General features: G+C 35.4%; 1 non-coding gene and 1 pseudogene across 1 annotated transcript; one reads left to right on the top strand and one right to left on the bottom strand.

Moving 5' to 3' along the window:
- The first annotated feature begins 3,761 nt into the window (after window positions 1–3,761).
- On the top strand, window positions 3,762–3,901 carry LOC123232837 (annotated as a pseudogene).
- A 7,506-nt stretch (window positions 3,902–11,407) lies between these two features.
- Window positions 11,408–11,510, bottom strand: LOC123232745. Its single transcript, XR_006505260.1, has one exon. It is a non-coding gene; the product is annotated as a U6 spliceosomal RNA (small nuclear RNA).
- Between the last annotated feature and the right edge of the window lie 6,750 nt (window positions 11,511–18,260).

The following is an 18,260-nucleotide window of genomic DNA, read 5'->3' as shown; positions in this document are numbered from 1 at the left end:
TCTACCCTACCTTAGGAGCAAATAGCATGCCGACATATTTATTCATTTATATAGTACTGGTTTGAAAAAAGCTATTGTGCAGAACTAGAATAGATTATTCTCCCTTAAATTTCCTTCTGATATTTTTATTTGGTGAAATCCAAAGGCAACAATATTAACAGACTCAACGGCGTTATAATGTTCCATTATGCATTAAGCTATGTCTGTGTAAGTTTTGGAGCCTTCCTGGAGATTATAACCTGGAGAATGTAGAAGGGCCACAAAAATCATTTTAAAGATGAAGAAAATCAATTGACGGAAATTTGAATAACCAGACAACCACAAAACTGAGGTTATATAATTTACTCTGCTCACCTGTACCAAGTTAAATATTTTGAAACTGAACAATGTCTATAGTGAAAAGAGCACTTGGACGAGGAGTCAGCAGGCTTGGATATTGGTCTCAACTCTGCCAAATCACTTAATCTGAATCTCAGTTTCCTTATCTATAAAATGGGAATTTTGCCTACATTTCTTGTATAGCTTACACAGTTATTATGAGGCTCGAATGAGATACCACAGATAAAGCATATTGTAAATGGCAAAATGTTATGTAAATGTGAGTTCTGAGCATTATATTATTTTTCTACTAAAACCCTACACCTGAGAGACACCCTAATGTCCTGGATAAAGGATGAACAGAGGGTTTAGACAAAAGGAATATTTTTCAGTATTATTACAATTCCATTCAGACACTCCACTACCTGTAGAACCCTAAAGAAGTCAATTAAACCTCTTTGAGCCTCAGTATCCCCATTTGTAAAATGTATATGATAATTAAACTACTTCAAAGGGCTGTTATGAATATCAAATGAGGTGCAAAACCTTCAGGAACATTAGAGACCTACCTATATGAATATGAACAAATATTATTTATATTATTATTCCTCTGTTTTTATCCCTGTTTGATATATGCTGAGAAAGAATGTGATTTGAAATGGTAATATAGTTGACAGTTCTGGAAAAACGCACTGCAAATATAGGGCTGTCATTAAGAAATGTGAAATCCTGAGGCAAGGCAGAGATATGGGGAAAGCTGCTTGTGCTGGGGCCATCCTCATTTCTGTGGCGCCTGCTGCCTTGGATCCCTGGGTAGCCGATGCTCCTCTCTGCAGTGTGGCATTCTCTGAGCCCCGGAGTGTTTATTCAGCTCCCCGTCTGAGGCTTTCTGGCACTATGATGGGAGTCTCTAAAGTGGCGCTCTGAGGCTATAGCTCTGTTTATTTACTCAGCTTCTGCTCTGTGTCAAGTGACTGCAGGCTCAAACAGAGCCTTCTTGCATGACAGGCAGCTTGGCATTTTCTTTTCCTTTGATTAAGTTTTAAAATTAGTCCAGTGTCAACGTGGCTGTAATACAAGATGGCACATCCAGGCTAAATATGGTCCTTGGATCATCCCAAAGCATGCTGGTTCCTTAAGCCAGCTATTTGACAAATGGGCATGGAATTCTTCCAAGAGGAACATCCTTTTCACGAGGATCCACTTAACTTGAAGCAAAGTCCGAAGCAACCAGAAAGAGCTGACCTAAAGCACTGTCTGAACTCAGATGCATTTTAATGGGTCTTCCTATGACAAGGAGATCACCCAGTCTTTTTCTCATTAATATAGCCCACACGCCCAAGTCTTCTTCTGAACAACGGTGGAATTAGAGATAACAATGAAATTGTAGGCTAGGGGAAAAAAAGACTTCAAAGCCCCTTTCCAGATCCCTTCATCAGACCTTTGAAAAGACAGTGGCTTCTAGATTATCCCAGTCTGGCTTTCATCTTAATATATGACCAGATCTCCTCCTGTCTTTGTCCCAGTTATCACTCCTATCTTGGTCCAGATTGCAGCCTGCTGCCTAGCAAAAGCTGAAAGGGAAAGAGTTTTCTAAACTAAAACATTTCATGAATTCTACATGCAAGGAAGGTCTGACCAAATCACCAAGCCAGCTTCGAAAGATAAAGCATTTCTTGTTTAATCGGAAGGCATCTCTCCTTTCTCCGAGGTATCCTTGTGTAATCTCTGGCTGGGATATGAAGTGGAGAGAAGTTGCAGAGTGAAGATCAGAAAGTAAATAGTCCATCTGTTGCTCCATTGTTAAATCTGAATTCAATTCCATAAGTCTTTGTTGATTACCTATAATGTGACAGGCACTGTGCTAGGCTCTAGGGATACCAAAATAAGGACAAAGGGAAATCCCTCAAAAAGATTACTGTCAAATGGGAGGAAAAGCATGAAAACAGATAAATATATTCAAAAATAAATACATATCACTACTTTATGGCTGGGTTATTTGTTTCCGTTTGAATGTCTTTAAATATTTGCTGCCCCCATCAAGACACTTCCATGATTCATTATCAAAACTCTCCCAGAGGCAGCTCCCCAGACTCCTCCACATGGGGAATTTGCATCAGCCAAGCATGCTAATATACTCTGTGCATATACCAGTCCCCCATTACATATATGTCAATGTTTTTTCCCTATTGTGGAAGGTTGGTTTTATTTTGATTTTATTTCCCCAATATTTAGTGAAACACCAAGCTCGTACTAGGTAGTTACTAAATACTTGAGAATTAATTTTGACTATAATGTTAAGGGAGGAAGCTGTGCTCTCACCCGTAGACAGGAAATGTTCCAACAAACTTAACTCTGCTGAAAATCATTAGTTTGGAGGGTATCCCTAAATGGTTGTAAGGCTATATAAGAATCTTATAACATAGGAATTAATGTTTGGAATACAAAAGAATAGCGTTTTCATTAGTTCCTACCCTAGAGTTCCTTATGTTCACAACTATATGTAAATATATGCATGTGTGTACACACACACACACACACACACACACACACACACACACACTTTAGTACAGAATATATAGATTTACTCCCAAAGAAACTTTCTGAGGCAGCAGAATGGAGTTAGGAGAGCACTGATGGGAGAAAGGGCAGTAAGAAAAAGAGTCAGAAGACATGCCTTCTAGCCATATCTCTGCCACTTACTAGCAACATTACCTTGAATGAGTCACTTAACTTTTGATGGCCTGAGAATTTTTTTCTATGATATGAAAGGGTTGGACAAGATAATTTAAGTCAGCCTGACAGACTCCCCCAAATAAATAATCCACCATGTTTTCACGAGTTTTTTCTTCCCCTATTTACCTAAGCCCGGCAAAAATGGCTCCCTTCTTTTACTAGTCCAAATAGAACATAAGCATTTGCTGGTGAAACATGAGGTACTGTGGAAAGAGTACTGAATTTGGAATCGGAGGACCTGGGTTAAAATTTTGGAACTGTTATTTACTAGCTATTTAGGTAAGTCACTTTATTTTTCTGGGTCTCGCACTCCTCATTTATAAAATGAGTGGATTGGACTCAGTAACCTCTATGGTCCCTTCCCAATCTAAATCTATGAGTCTATGATGTCTAAGGTTTACTGTAGCTATAATTAGTCTCTTTTATATCTACTGAGGACCCATTGAAACTGCAAGAAAATGCCAGTAATCCACCACATATAACTCTAATCAATCACATCTTAGTGAACTGAGGGTGCAACATCCATTGCTGATATTATACCATCCACTCCACACCCAAGTAGAGATGAAGTCATTGAGTTGTCTGTGCATGAAGAATGCATACTTTGGAGTAGGAAAGAAAAAAGAGAAATGTTGAGAGGGGAAAGAGAGAAGCAGAGTAATATTTATTAAGTACAATGAGTCAAAAACACTATCCTAAGAATGAGGATCTTTTCTTAGCCTTTTGGCTGAGATCAAGTGTAGTATCTGTTCTTATCAGTTTAATATCCGATCCATCCCCTATTCTAAGAATAAGGAAGAGGAAGAGGAAGAAAAGGGGATGAAAAGAAATAGGAGGAAGAGTGAAAGAAGGAAAAGGAATAGAGAATGGAATCAAAAAAGAGGAAGAAATTGAAGGGGAAAGAGGAAAAGGGAGAATAAGAAGAGAGCAGCTGAGGAAGAAGAATAAGAAAAAGAAGAAGCTAGAAGTCTTCTCTGAGATTAATAAATTTGAGGTGTTCTCAATGTCAAAAAACAGAAAAAGAAATAAAAGAGGTAGAAAAAGAAAAAGAAGGAGGAAAAAGATACCACAAAAAGCAGAAGAAAGGAAAGATAAAGGAGAAATTAAATAAGAGAAAGAGGGAAAAGGAACAAACAGAAATGGGAAAATGTGGAGGGGAAACATCAGTTTGCAACTAGAAAGTGCCACTACCAGAATCATTCTGATATCCTGTGTGGAAAATTAGAGTTTTGTGGAGCCAGATTTTCCACGAAGGAAAACAATCATTTTGCTTATACTTATGGAGATACACATAAATAGCTGATTTTAAAACCAATGGAGAACTGTAGGAAATTATTGTTGCTTTGGGTGCCTCTCCTGCTGCGGTTTTCTTACTCCTGCTTTCCTCAGTTCTTAATGCAACCAGGATGCAACTAGCAATTTCAAATTTACACACCTTAGCTGATCGGCTGCCCCCATCTGTAGCATATCCATAATCTCCCAAGGCAGACCTGTCATTACTCACAGCATAATCACTAACACAGCGGGTGCAGTTAGGTGGAGAGCTCTAGGTACATATTACTAAGAAGCCTGATGAGCAAGACATGCTGCTATCCGGTAAGAAATGCTACCCCCAGGAAATTTAAAATAGCACATTGCGATGTGCATGGCATACATCTGCTACACCCATGCTGGTGCTTGATTGGACTGATCATCATTAATACAGCCCTCTGTCTCTGCTCCATCCCCTCACCTCTCCCTTCTGTCCCGGCCCATGGAGGGCACTGGACAGGATACAAAAAGCTATCTTTAGAACTCCAAAACTTCCCATTCAAACCTTATATAAATGGGTTGGCTGCCTCTTTTCCCAAAAGATATTTGCTATTAAAAGAAGGGGGAAAAAACTGTGGCACACTAATTAATTAGCATCTTTGATAGGAGGTAATTTGAAAAGTTGAGCCTACAGACCAAATCTGAATAGGGACTAGACCTTTGATTTCATTAGTACAGGCAATTCCAATTATTAAATTCCCGGCTCTTTTTCTGTAACTTAGAGAGCATTGAAAGGTATGTGACTTACTCAGAGTCAAATAAGTCGTGCAATCAGAGGAAACTGGAATTCAAAGCTTTCAGGCTCCAAATCCAGCTCTCTATCCATTATGCCACATTCAACATTGAGACACTCACTACTCGCCAAGGTAAAGTGCACATCCTTCTTTCCCTTTTGTTTACATTCCATAAATCTAGAGAAATAAAAAAATAACATGTGCGATTAGTCACCATCTTTTGCTATTAGTTCATTTTGCTTAATGATTTTGGAGAATGCATGTCGTGGGGAGTTCCGTTAGGAGTTTTTTTAAGTACTCAACTCATTGTATTCAAATGAAATGTCAATTTTATTATTTTTTTTTGTTAACAGAAGAAAATACATTCCATTCTTACCTTAAGAATAGCATTACCTTACCTTAGGAATAGTGGCAATGAAAATAAATGAAAAATAAAAGCTGGGAGTCTATCCCATCTCTAAATAGGAGGGGCAAATCTTTATCTCAACACCCTCATTAATTTCAGAATGCATATTTGGAGGAAGAAAATATGCCTTATGTGCATGGACATATGGATTATAGGCGTCTATAATCCCTTGACATGTTCAAAAAATAAAATGTATGTTCATATACCTCTTGAAGTTTCTATTTTGCTGAATGAAAAACTGAACTCTTAAGTACCAATGTTGTTACTATCAGTAAGACTATGATATTGATCTTCATTTTAGCCCATACCTAGAAAACAGCCTATATTTAGCTCATACCTTGAAAACAGCCTATATTTAGCCCATACCTAGAAAAAAAATAGAGGATATTATGAATTCGAATCCCATCTCTGATCCATATTGGTTATGTGATTCTGGACAAGTCACTTGATGTAGTACTCAAGGCAACTCTAAATCTATATAAATCACAGGAGGTTTTAGACTACATTGGCAGAGAATGTTTCCTTATCAATATGTTCCCTATATCAATGAAATCACAGGTCCAGTCCATATCCTGCCTTTATCTTCAGGTAGTGTGTAATATTTAACAAGATCATAATCATAGGTCCAGTAGGAAATGGGGGAGGGAGTACTATTTCATGGCCACTAACCATCCTCCCAACTCAAAAAGCTACTCATAAATGTTGGGCAAAAAGGAGACAGATCTGGAGAATATAAAGTGATAGATGTGCAAAACTGTCACTGAGCCTGAAAAGACAGCTCAAAGTTGTTTTTCAATTATACAATATAACAGTTGATCAGCAGCTTCAGTTTCATTGTATTAGTAAGAGAGTTTTGCTTTTGTATCTTAAATACACTGCCATAAATATGAAGGGAAGCATAGTGGATTAAAAAGTCAATATAGGGGTCAAGAAGACCTGGATTCAAAAGCCTACCCTGACATATAATGACTCTGTGACCCTAGGCAAGTCATTTGTCCTCTCAGGGTCCAACGCAACCCTAATGTACCAGTCTACATTTGTAGGACTTTCTTCACCAAGCATTCCCTATGCTGATAATCACATAAAATTGGTTTTCTCCCTTCCCAATCTGCATTACTAGAATACATTCCACATTTATTTTTTAATTATTTTTATTTATTTCATTACATTTCCCCCAATTACATGGGGAAATTATTTAACAATTTTTAAATTTTATGTTCTGAATTCTCTCTCTCTCATCCTTTGCCCTTCTTTGATTTGTTTTCAATTATGTATATACATATAGGTCCTCTTCTCTTTGATCACTTTGGGATTCAGATCTAGTAGGGGTATTTCTGTGTCAAGGAGTGTATATAGTTTTATAACTCTTTGGGTAGAATTCTAAATTACTCTCCAGAATGTTTGAACTAGTTCATAATTCCACTAACTGCATTAGCATCCCAATTCTTCCACATCCCCTCTAGGATTTGTCATTTCTCTTATGTTAGTCAATCTGATAAGTGTAAAGTAGTATCTCAGAGTTGGTTTAATTTCCATTTCTCTATCAATAGTGATTTAGAGCATTTTTCATGTGACTATTAAATAATGATCTTTAATTGTTTTCTGAAAATTGCCTTTTTGTATGCTTTATCAACTCGGGAATGGCTCTTATTTTTATAAATTTGTCTCAGTTATATATATACATATATATGTATGTATGTATATATGTGTATGTATGTGTGTATATATATATATTTGATAATATATATATTTGAGAAATGAGGCTTGTATCAGAGAAACTTGCCTTAAAATTTTTCCCAGTTTTATTTCTAATTTTGACTACAGTCGTTTTATTTGTGCAAGAGCTTTTATTAAATTTCCTATAATCAAAGTTATCCATTTTATATCCTGTCATGGTCTATCTGTTATTTATTCATAAATTCTTGCTTTACCCATAGATGTTACAGGCACATTTTTCCTATATACCCCTAATTTTCTTATTATATCTCCCTTCATATCTTAATAATTTATCCATTTTGACCTTGTTTTTGGAATATAGTAACAGATGTTAGTCTAAGTCTAGTTTCAAACTGCTTTCATTTTCAGTTTTTCCAACTTTTTGTCAAATATTGAGTTCTTACTCAAAAAACTTGGTTATTTGGATTTATCAAACACTTTATAGCTATGGTCACTCTGTGTTGTGTACTTACTATATTTCACTGATTCATCATTCTTTTTCAGATGGTGACAGATTATTTTTGATGATTACCACTTTGTAATATAGTTTGAAATCTGTACTACTAGGATCCCTGGCCACATTTTTCCATTGATTCTCTTAATATTGTTTTCCTTTCATTCTTCCAAAATAATTTTCTTACTATATTTTCTAGGATTATAAAATAATTCTTTGGTAGTTTTATTGGTATGAGACTGAATTATTTTCTCTTTGACCTGGGAGCTCTGGAATTTGTTTATAATATTCTCAGGATTTTTCAGTTTGGGAGCTTTTTTTTCAGAAGGTGATTATTAGATTATTTTAATTCCTATTTTACCTGATTCAAGAATATCAGGGAAGTTTTCCTTGTCAATTTCTTAAAATATGATGTTTGTACTCTTTCTTTGATTGTGACTTTTAGATAATAAAATAATTCCTTAATTATCTCTCCTTGGTCCATTTTCCATGTCAGTCATTTTCCCTATGAGGAAGTTTACATTTCTTCTATTTTTCTATTCTTTTGATTCTGTTTTATTGTTTCTTGCTGTCTCCTGGTGTCATTAGCTTCCACTTGCCTAATTCTAATTTTTAGGAAATTATTTTCATCAGTGAATTTTTACACCTCTTTTTCCATTTGGCCAATTCTCCTATTTAATGTATTTCCTTTTCTACTTTTTGTGCCTCTTTTACCAAGCTATTAATAGTCTTTTCATAATATTCTTTCTTTGCTTTCATTTCTTTGCCTATTTTATTCCTCTATTACTCTGATTTTGAAAATCATTTTTTTAGCTCTTCCAAGAATTCTTGTTGGGTTGATGTCCAATTTATATTTTATTTTCTTTGAGGTTTTGCTTGTAATTATTTTCACTTCATTGTCTTTTTCTGAGTTTGTGTCTTGATCTTCCCTAAACCACAATAAACTTTTATGGTCAAGTTCTTTTTTTTCCTTTTTGTTTGTTAATTTTCCACTATATTTCTTGATTTGGAATTTCATGTAAATTTTGGGCTCTGTTTCTGGCTTCAGGGGAAATGGTGGAGGGCAACCACTTCAAGTTTTAGACTTTTTTTTCCACTGTTGTTTTTAGAGCTAATTCTGGGGTTTTCAAAATTTTCTGTGCTTCCAAGAAGATGTGATCTAAAGAAAGGTGGGGTCATTGTTCTCCCAATCTGCACTCTGTTCCTTACTCACCAAGCTACCTTGATCCCTTGGGATTACAATCAATAATGATCCTCAGTTCCCCTGTTCCCTTGGGATTAGAAACAACGTAGTTCCTCAGGGCTCCTGATTTCTTGGGGCTTGGAAGTGAGGCTGTCCCTAGATCTTTCACTCCTTCTTGACCAAAAGTGCTCTTCTCTTCACTTAAACTATAACACTGAAGTAGGTATAGACAAAGAATTTGCCAAACAGTTTCTGATCCTGTGTTCAGTGCTACCACAAGGGACTCCTGTCATCCTTTTTCTGATGCACTTTCAGGTCCCCTTACCATCCCTGGATTGAGAAGTCCCAAAGCTGCCACTGTTTTTGTCACCACCTCCTAGTCTCACAACTGGTACTTCATTCATATGAGCTCTAGATAAGCCTCCTCCCCCATGTTACAGATAGAGAAAGCTCTTCTATGTGCTTTCTATACTCCATCATTTTGGCTTCACCCCTTGTATCTTCTACATTTTAAAGATCTTTTTCATCTTTCACTGCATTATATCCTCTTAACAATCTTGGCATGCGGTCAGTTCAGTTGTTATTATCACTATTTTCTAGGTCAGGAAACTGAGGCAAAAAAAAATCAGATGATTTCCTAAGGTCCTAGAGGTAGTTGTTGGCAGAACAGAGAACTGGGCTCTTATATCTTACCCAAAACTTTGTGTTTTGTTTTGTTTCAGACTAAGAAAGAGACATATCATAATCCTTGACCTATACAAGATGGATAATTAAAATCAAATACATAGGGACAGCTAGGTGGCTCAACGATTAGAGAGCCAGGTCTAGAGACATGAAATCCTGGATTCAAATACGATCTCAAACACTGCTTAGCTATGTAACACTGGGTAAAAACATTTACCCCACCCAGACTTTAGCACTCTTTTGCCTTGGAACCAATACTTAGTAGTGATTCTAAGACAGAAAGTAAGGGTTTAAAAAAAAGACAAATACAGAAAATGAGGACACTTTTCTGATGCTAATTCAGTTATAATAATAACAATAATTATTTGGTGGATAATAGGGTCAAAAAATTCATGATTAGTGAAACAAATTAACATGTAATTGGAGCATGCACCACCTTGGCTGCCTTGGATTATGCCAAGTAGCAGAAAAATATTGCAAAGTTTATATCGGCAAGACCAACAATTAGAATTCAAGTGTTATTAATGAATGGATTAATGCAGTATTGTTAAATATGAATCTAAGAATACTTTAGAAAATAACTACAAGTTATACCAGCATAGGAATATAACAACACACCAACAAACGCTAGCAGCAGAGTTAGCACTCTTCTATTTGATAAAGCTAAGAAATTAGCATAATTTATTAATGTCACCAAAACACTGAAATAATTTCTACATGAAATATTTTGAAGGATCCATGTTTTCACTAATATGTGTGATCCATCTCCCAAAGAGGATGCCAGCCCTTCAACCACCTTCTCATCCCATATAATTCTTATAAATGCTTGTGAATATTCCATAAATGTTGCATATAAAGCATTGGAGAACTATCTTTGGTTTCCTTAGGATCTAGGAATTACCTCTGTAGTAACAGGCTTCCTCATTTCTCATTCTTGATATACAAATAACCTACCTCCTTTTGTGGTTCATTTTGTCTAAAACAAAATATTTTATTCTATTTCTAGTTCTCAAGTAGCTGTTGATAACATCCTGTGGTAAATGTACATATTTCTATTATCCTTTGGATCACTGTAATTTTAAGTCTTCTAAGATTGTGATGCACCATAATTTATAGTCAAATGCAATTACCAAGAGAATAGTAGATTTTAAAGATATAGATCTTTGAGAAAGACTGAACATAGCCCTAGAAACATTCCATGTCCAATTGTTGAGGAAAATCTATATAAAAGTCTCATAATCTGATTATTGACTATCATTTAGATAACAACATTTTGACTACCATGACCAAATTATTATAAAAACATCAATGTAAAAAAATCAAATTTTTTTGTGAAAAAATAAAACAAAAACAAAGATATTCTGAAAGAGGAATTAGGGCAAAAATAGAATAAAAAAACCTAAATTCAGTAAACTCAAAAATTAAAGTGACTTCATATATATTGGTCTGGCAATAATGCAGAAGAGGCAATAATTACTTCTAGTTCTTCAAGAGGGTTCCCTTCCCTACAAAAGAATGATTAACTTGATATCTTTGCTCCAATGGATAAAACACAAATTACCTTGGGTCTTATGGAATAGACCTAGAATTTAACCTAGAAGGAACATTAGAGACCATTGAGCACAGGCTTCTTATTTTACAAATGAATCAACTAAGGCAGGACTGGAACACAATTCTTCCAACTCCCAAACCAACACTGTGAAAGAAGAATAATTGTATAAAAGTAAAAATATTGCCTTTGAAATCAGAGAACCTGAATTCAAAGCTTCTATCACTTAATATCTATATTGCCATTATTTAATTTCTGTGGCCCTCGATGCCCTTCTGTAAAGTGAGAAGGTTGGACTAGGTGGCCTTTAAAGTCCTTTTTAATGGAATGTTTCATGAATTGGTATGCCATCCTTGTACAGGAGCCATGCTAAACTCTTCTGAATTATTTCAGTTTTGGTAAATATGCCGCCAAAGCAAGTATTCCAAAGTTTTTTAGGGCTCTAAATCTTTTTTCATATAATTTTTTAATTTTTCCCAATTACATATAAAAATAATTTTAACTTTCTCTTTCTAAAATTTTAAGTGCCATATTCTATCTACAATGCAAAACAGTAATCTCAATCACACCATATTCTGAAACTAATTTTTAACAATTTGCAACTGATACAAAGAGAAGTGTGCAGACCTAGAAAAAAACTTGCAAAACTATTAGAGCCATGCAAATGGAAATATGAAAAAAGAAAAGGAATGCTATTTAAGTATAATAATCAAGCTTGGGCCTCAAAGAAAAAAATTTACCACCATTCCTCCCTTCTTTAAAAGAGTTAAGGCAATGTGGTGGACTATGAGTTTAGAACTCTGCACACACTGATATAAACTCAGATTCCATTAATGCATTAATTTTGCTAACCTGTTCTTTATCTCTTCTTCTTCTCCTCTTTAAAAAAGGTATCTGTGGATACTGGCAAGGTAAAGGACATGTTTCAAAATGAAGGTGATATAAAAATAAATGATAATAAACAAACATTTTAAATACAAAAAAGTATACATTCATTATCTCTTATTTCTCAAATATTATGTGAACTAGATTGAACAGGTCCTATTAACCTCATATTATAGATGAGGAAATTAAGGCATAGAAAAATTCTAAGATACTTAGTAGCAGGTTCAAAACTAGAACTGAATATGAACCTCCTCATTCTTAGGCTATTGACTTTTGCCACTGGACCATAATTCTGAGTTAAAGACCTTAAAACACTGACTTTTGTTTCTAACTTTGAAAACTTTTCTATCATAACTCCTACTTTTCCTATGGATCTGCTTCTTGTCTGATTAACCAGTTTGAAGGAATCTTGTTCCCTTGCAATGTAACTAGTTCTGTGCATTCTCATTTGCTCTGAAGTTCTTTTCAATATTAATAGAAAATCCATTATCACTATTCTTCAGATAACAGGGCTATGGTGAAGAATTGATTTGGTAAAAGACAAAGTATGAATATCCCAAGTATTACACTGGCACTCACAGATATTAAATGCCACAGGAGAAAGCCTCCAGCATGTTGGATGAGTACTTTATGGAGAATGCATGGAAATATAGAATAAAATTTTATAGTTGAAAAAATTTGGTAGAAGCATAATCTGGGATAGTGACGGTTTCTCCCTATTAGTAAAATCTACAAAAGTAAGTTTTAAGATGATGATAAAATAATATTAAATGCTACATGTATAAAGAAGCATTTTGGATATAGCCTCTCATCCTCTAATTCTCCCACATTCTCTCTCCTATGAGAATACAAAATCATAGAGAGAAGCAATAATCTCACTTTTTTAAATATCACCAGAGATTAGCATAGTATTTAAATATATAAAGCACTTAATAAATACTTTTTCCTAATTCATTAATTTATTCAATGATTTACATAAGATCATAGAGCTAACATATAATAAAACTTTTAAATAAATAAATAATGAGACTGGTTTGAAGCCAGGCCTCCCTCACTCCAGTTGAAACACTTTATCCCTTAAGTCAAATCATGCTTTATCCAAAACAAACATGAAATGACCTCAAATTCACTTTGAACAATTTTAATCTTAACTTTGCTTGGCAAAGATTGATATCTGAGAGGTACTTGTTTTATCCCAAGTAGGAATTCTCTAAAATATTTTTAAATATTTTTAAAAGTTCTCTATGAAAGGGAAATATGACAGAGCAATCTATACTCCTTACTACACATCAACAAAGTGTCTGTCGATCTTACTTCATGACCACTGTGACTGAAAGCTAGGGAGATAATTCCCTTATGTTCCTCACACTTGCTGGCCGTAGAGAGAATTTGGGTTGGTCAAAGCAATAATCTTATCCAAAAAAGTCCTCCAAATCATCCTAGAAACCAACAGCTTTGTACAAGGAATCAGAAATAAAGTCTGTGTAAATGTAATACCACCACATAAACATTCAGGGCCACAGGGAGGGAAATAATATTGTGGGGTTTGGTTTCATTTATGGGAGTTTATCACATATATTTTTTCAAACAAGCTATTCTCTCTATAAAACTCAGCTAGCAAATCTGCCTTGCCTATTATCATGGTGAGGATAATGTAGCAAACAGATGGAGGGTTTCATACAATTTGTTGAACTAAATTTAACAGGTTTGGCTGTGAGTGTTAACTTATTTTTATATTCTATTTGTGCTATGTTTGTAATAGATGCACACACATGAATAAAAACAGAAATCTGTACACACAGTACAGCTGGTTCGATAATGTTTTCATTATAGCATCACATACTCCTAATTAGAAGAATTTATATTTGGACTGCAAATAAATTTTGGCTGCAAATTCTGTTTGTGTGGCATTTTGATGACAGGAACTCTTCATCACTGCTGAAGAGACATTCGAACCCCATCTTCCATCTACAGCACCATCTGAAGAAAAAAGGGAGTGCTACCAAGCTCATTAAATTAATAATGGATACGTAGATAAACAACCAGTTGGGAGTCTAGACCCAAAAAAGGTAGATTCTATCCACCAGAAAGGTCTCAACATGGAATACATTTAGGATCAGAGGAAACATGGCACACCGTGTCAAAAGTGTGAATTGGGGAAATGGGGCATGATTAAACATTAAAATGATGACAGGATTCTTCAAATTCTGACTGAGCTAAAGAGCAATACTTCCTTATTCCCAGGAAGGGAGTGCTGGGTTTTATCAACACAAGTAACCAATTGGAGCCTAATTGAGAAGCTATTTAAGCAATATCCACCTAAATTGGCTATTAACTCCAGTTGCCCTGTGATCATATTTCTTATTCATCGGAATAGCAGGATGAAAGCTATAAAAGTAATATGCATTGTGGTAACTGGGCTTGGAGCAGACTGGCCATCAGGAGAAGCCCCTCTGGGTTTAGAAACCTACTAAGCATCCTCCTGGCTTGTTCCTTTATTCTTAATGTCCCTAACTATCACATTTAGGCACAGATAGGGAGACACACACAGACACACAACGGTTCAGAAAAAGTCTACGTAAGGAGTAGTTGGCCATTTGCTGCCCTGATCATGCCCAGGAAGGGGAAGAATCTTTATTTAACCCTTATCTAGAATATCAAAGAGTACAGGCTCTAATGTTCAAAGTAGCCACTTAAAGCATCCCCCTATTTAAAGTCACTTTAAAATGGTGCATTTTAAAATAACACTAATAAATAACCAGCATTTATACAGTGCTTGGAAATCTGCAAAGCACTTTACATACATTATCTCATTGGTCATGCATTTAGAACGCTAAGGGACCCTAGAGATCACTAGACTAACCCCAACTCTTTACAGAGGAAGGAAATATGGCCCAGAGAGAGTTTGGTTACCTTGTTGGAAGTCATAAAGGTAGCAGGTGTTGGAATCAGCATTTATATCCTATTCCTCTGATTCTTAAACCTCATTCTACTCTGTCCTATACTTGTGCCACATTACTCCAGTGGCTAGCCTACAGGAGAAATGCAATATATTGAGACAAATGTGTGGGGCATAGAGGAAAAGATTAGGTAAGATAGAGACAGATGAGGACATGAAAATAAGGTCTGAATCCTCTTTGCCCAAAATGAAATTATCTATCACCTTTTTACCATTTCCCCTTAATTCTCTAAACTTTTACTTGACTAGAGGAAGTAAAGAGGAACACCTACTAATTTTATATATTATTTAAAATTTTTACCTCCTATCTTAGAGCAGAAACTTGGAAACTTGGAGCAGAAAAGAGATAAGAGCTAGGGACTAGGAGTTAAGTGACTTGCCCAGAATCTGGAACCCACAACCTCCTGTATCTAGCCTTACCTCTCAGTTTACAAAACCACCTAGTTGCCCCCAATGCCTGCTAATTTTAAGTACCATATCTCATCTGGCCCAGTTTGGCTGAATAGAAAGAACGATGGCTTTGAAAGCAGAGGAATTGGATTCAAATCTTGTTTCTGAGACTCAGTTTTATCAACTATTAAATAAGGAAAATTGGAATATATATGGATGTTGTCATCCTCTCCAACTCTAGGTCTAGATCCTCTGATGCACCTCCAAGTTAACAAATTTTTCCAAAATATTTATTTGAAAACTAGACATCATAAGCTCATTCATGGCATGTTTCGCTTCAGCTCTTTCTGCTTGAATATTAACAGAAACTAAACAAAGTTAGAAATATGATAAAGATCTGATATAAACCAACAAGAGACTCTACTCAGTAATGCTGCTCAGGCCTCAGACTTCAGTCGTCGCTGAAGCAGACTAGCAGCTGCTGCAAATTAAAGGACATGGAAACCCAGATATAAAACAATCAGGAAAAAAGAGAGAAAGGCTGTCCATGCTCTTGCTTTATGAGCATGTATAATTGATAAAAGAGAGAGAGGGAGAGACAGCCATAAAAAAATACTGAAAAAAAATTCCTGGATAAAGTTATAATCATAGATATGGCATAAAACCAGACTTGTTATAGCTGGGTTCTATCTGTTATGTACCCTAGAAATTTAGCCTTCCATCAGTCAATAGTCAATATCCTCTCTTTATTGGTTGTGAAACCCCCAAATCATCATTTTTATATTAAATTCTTTAACTTGGTCATCTTGCTATAATTCTTTACTTAAACATTGGTTTCATTTTAGAAATAATAAATAACACTTTGTATTGATTCAGAGCTTCTCTGTGAAGGGAACAGGGTTCCTTACTGAAATAATTTAATTTCCTCTCCTTATAAAAAAAGATTTTTTATAGAATGTTGGAATTGGAAGCGACCTTAGAGTTCATTGAGTCCAGGGACCTCATTTTCCATGGGAGGAAACTGAGGACCAGAAAAGTCAGTCAGTCATTAAGCATTTAAGTGCTTACTCTGTTTCAAGCCACTGTGTTAAGTACTGGGAATAAGTAGAAGCAGAAAGAATGATAATCCCAGCCCTCAAGGAGCTGACATTCTAATGAGAGAAAGCTACAAAAGAGAGAATTAAAAGGCAAGAGACAGAGGATGAAGAAGGTACCTGGCAAACTTGCTTAAGATCAAATGGTTAATAAGAGGTAGGGTTAAGTCTGGAACTCAAGTCCTCTGACTATTTTTTAAAACCCTTACCTTCTGTCTTGGAGCCAATAGTGTGTATTGGCTCTAAGGCAGAAGAGTGGTAAGGGTAGGCAATGGGGGTCAAGTGACTTGCCCAGGGTCACACAGCTGGGAAGTCTCTGAGGCTAGGACCTCCTGTCTCTAGGCCTGGCTCTCAACCCACTGAGCTACCCAGCTGCCCCCCTCTAATACTTAATCCTGAAGATTTCCCACAATACTATACCACACTGATTCTCTTTTGTAAAAAAAATATGTATTATTTAATATATTTGGGAAATCTTTTCTATTTATAAAATTCCTTTCTCTACATTATTGGTCATTTACTTTTCAAATACTAACAGCTCCACAGGAAACTTCAGAATGTATTTAGTATATAGAGGTGATATCTCAAGGATTTAATCTCCCATCATTCTTGGCACAAAAAGGCTAGCACTCATTTGGAAAAAATGATTCTCTGGAACTGGTCCCCCACAATGCTTGGGCTCTGTTGTGAATCTCTAACGTGGCAATGACACCAGGGAAGGACTCTGAATATCAGAGGCATTGAAAGGAAAATCAATTATACCTCCCCTGAAATTTAAAAGATTTCATTTTTCATTTCTGGATACAGACAACATTTTATAACATGATTTCATTCCTTGTTATTTATATTTGCCTCTTGTCTTATTTAAAAGCTTTTGCTCTTGGATGTGTGTCTTTGGTATGGTCTAATAATAGAATAATACAAGAGGCTCAGGACATAAGTTGATTAATTATTATCCCCCCCCAAACAGCTAGGTTAAATCTAGTAGGAGGTACTAAAACTACAAAAAGTAGTTGAGGCAGCTACATAATCACAATGGATAAAGCTTTGGACCTGGGATCACGAATACCTAGTTTTAAATCTGGTCTCAGTTAAGTATTGGCTAGCGGTTTAACCTTGGGCAAGTCATTTGACTTCTATGTGTCTCAATTTCCTCATCTGAAAAAATGGAGATAATAATGGCATCTATTTCCAAGGGTTTTTTTCTTTCTTTTTTTAAATTTATTTTTTGTTTTATCTTTATTTTATTCTAGTAACAAATTTACACTTAAATTTCCAAGGTTACATTATTCATATTGTCTCCTTCCCCCTCCCAGAGCTGACAAGCAATTCCACTGGGTTATACATGTATTATCACTCAAAACCTATTTCCATGTTATTCATTTTTGTAAGAGAGTAATCTTATAAAACCAAAACCCCAAATCATATACCCAAATAAACAAGTGATAAATCATATGTTTTCATCTTCATTTCTACTCCAGCAGTTCTTTCTCTAGATATGGACAGCATTCCTTTACATAAGTCCTTTAGAATTGTCTCTGGGTTGTTTTGAGAATCAAATGACATAATATTTCTAAAGTGTTTTGCAAAACCTTAAAGACTATAGAAATGTTTGGTATTACTCTTTTTAAAAATACTGAAACATGAATTTTCTTAACTAAATTTTTTTTCACATCCTATGACCTACACTGATCTTCCTTCTTCTTCACTATAAATTCTTTTCCTTTTCCTGTGTTATTGTCCTTAATTTTGAAACTAGCTATTTCGCCCTGGTCAGATCATTTTATTCATTCAAGATACACAAATCTATTTTTTAAACCCTTAACTTATGTTTATTGACT

The sequence above is a fragment of the Gracilinanus agilis genome, chromosome 1, assembly GCF_016433145.1.
Source record: "Gracilinanus agilis isolate LMUSP501 chromosome 1, AgileGrace, whole genome shotgun sequence".
In the NCBI taxonomy this organism is placed as follows: Eukaryota; Metazoa; Chordata; class Mammalia; order Didelphimorphia; family Didelphidae; genus Gracilinanus; species Gracilinanus agilis.
This window is presented reverse-complemented; position numbering and strand designations above follow the sequence as displayed.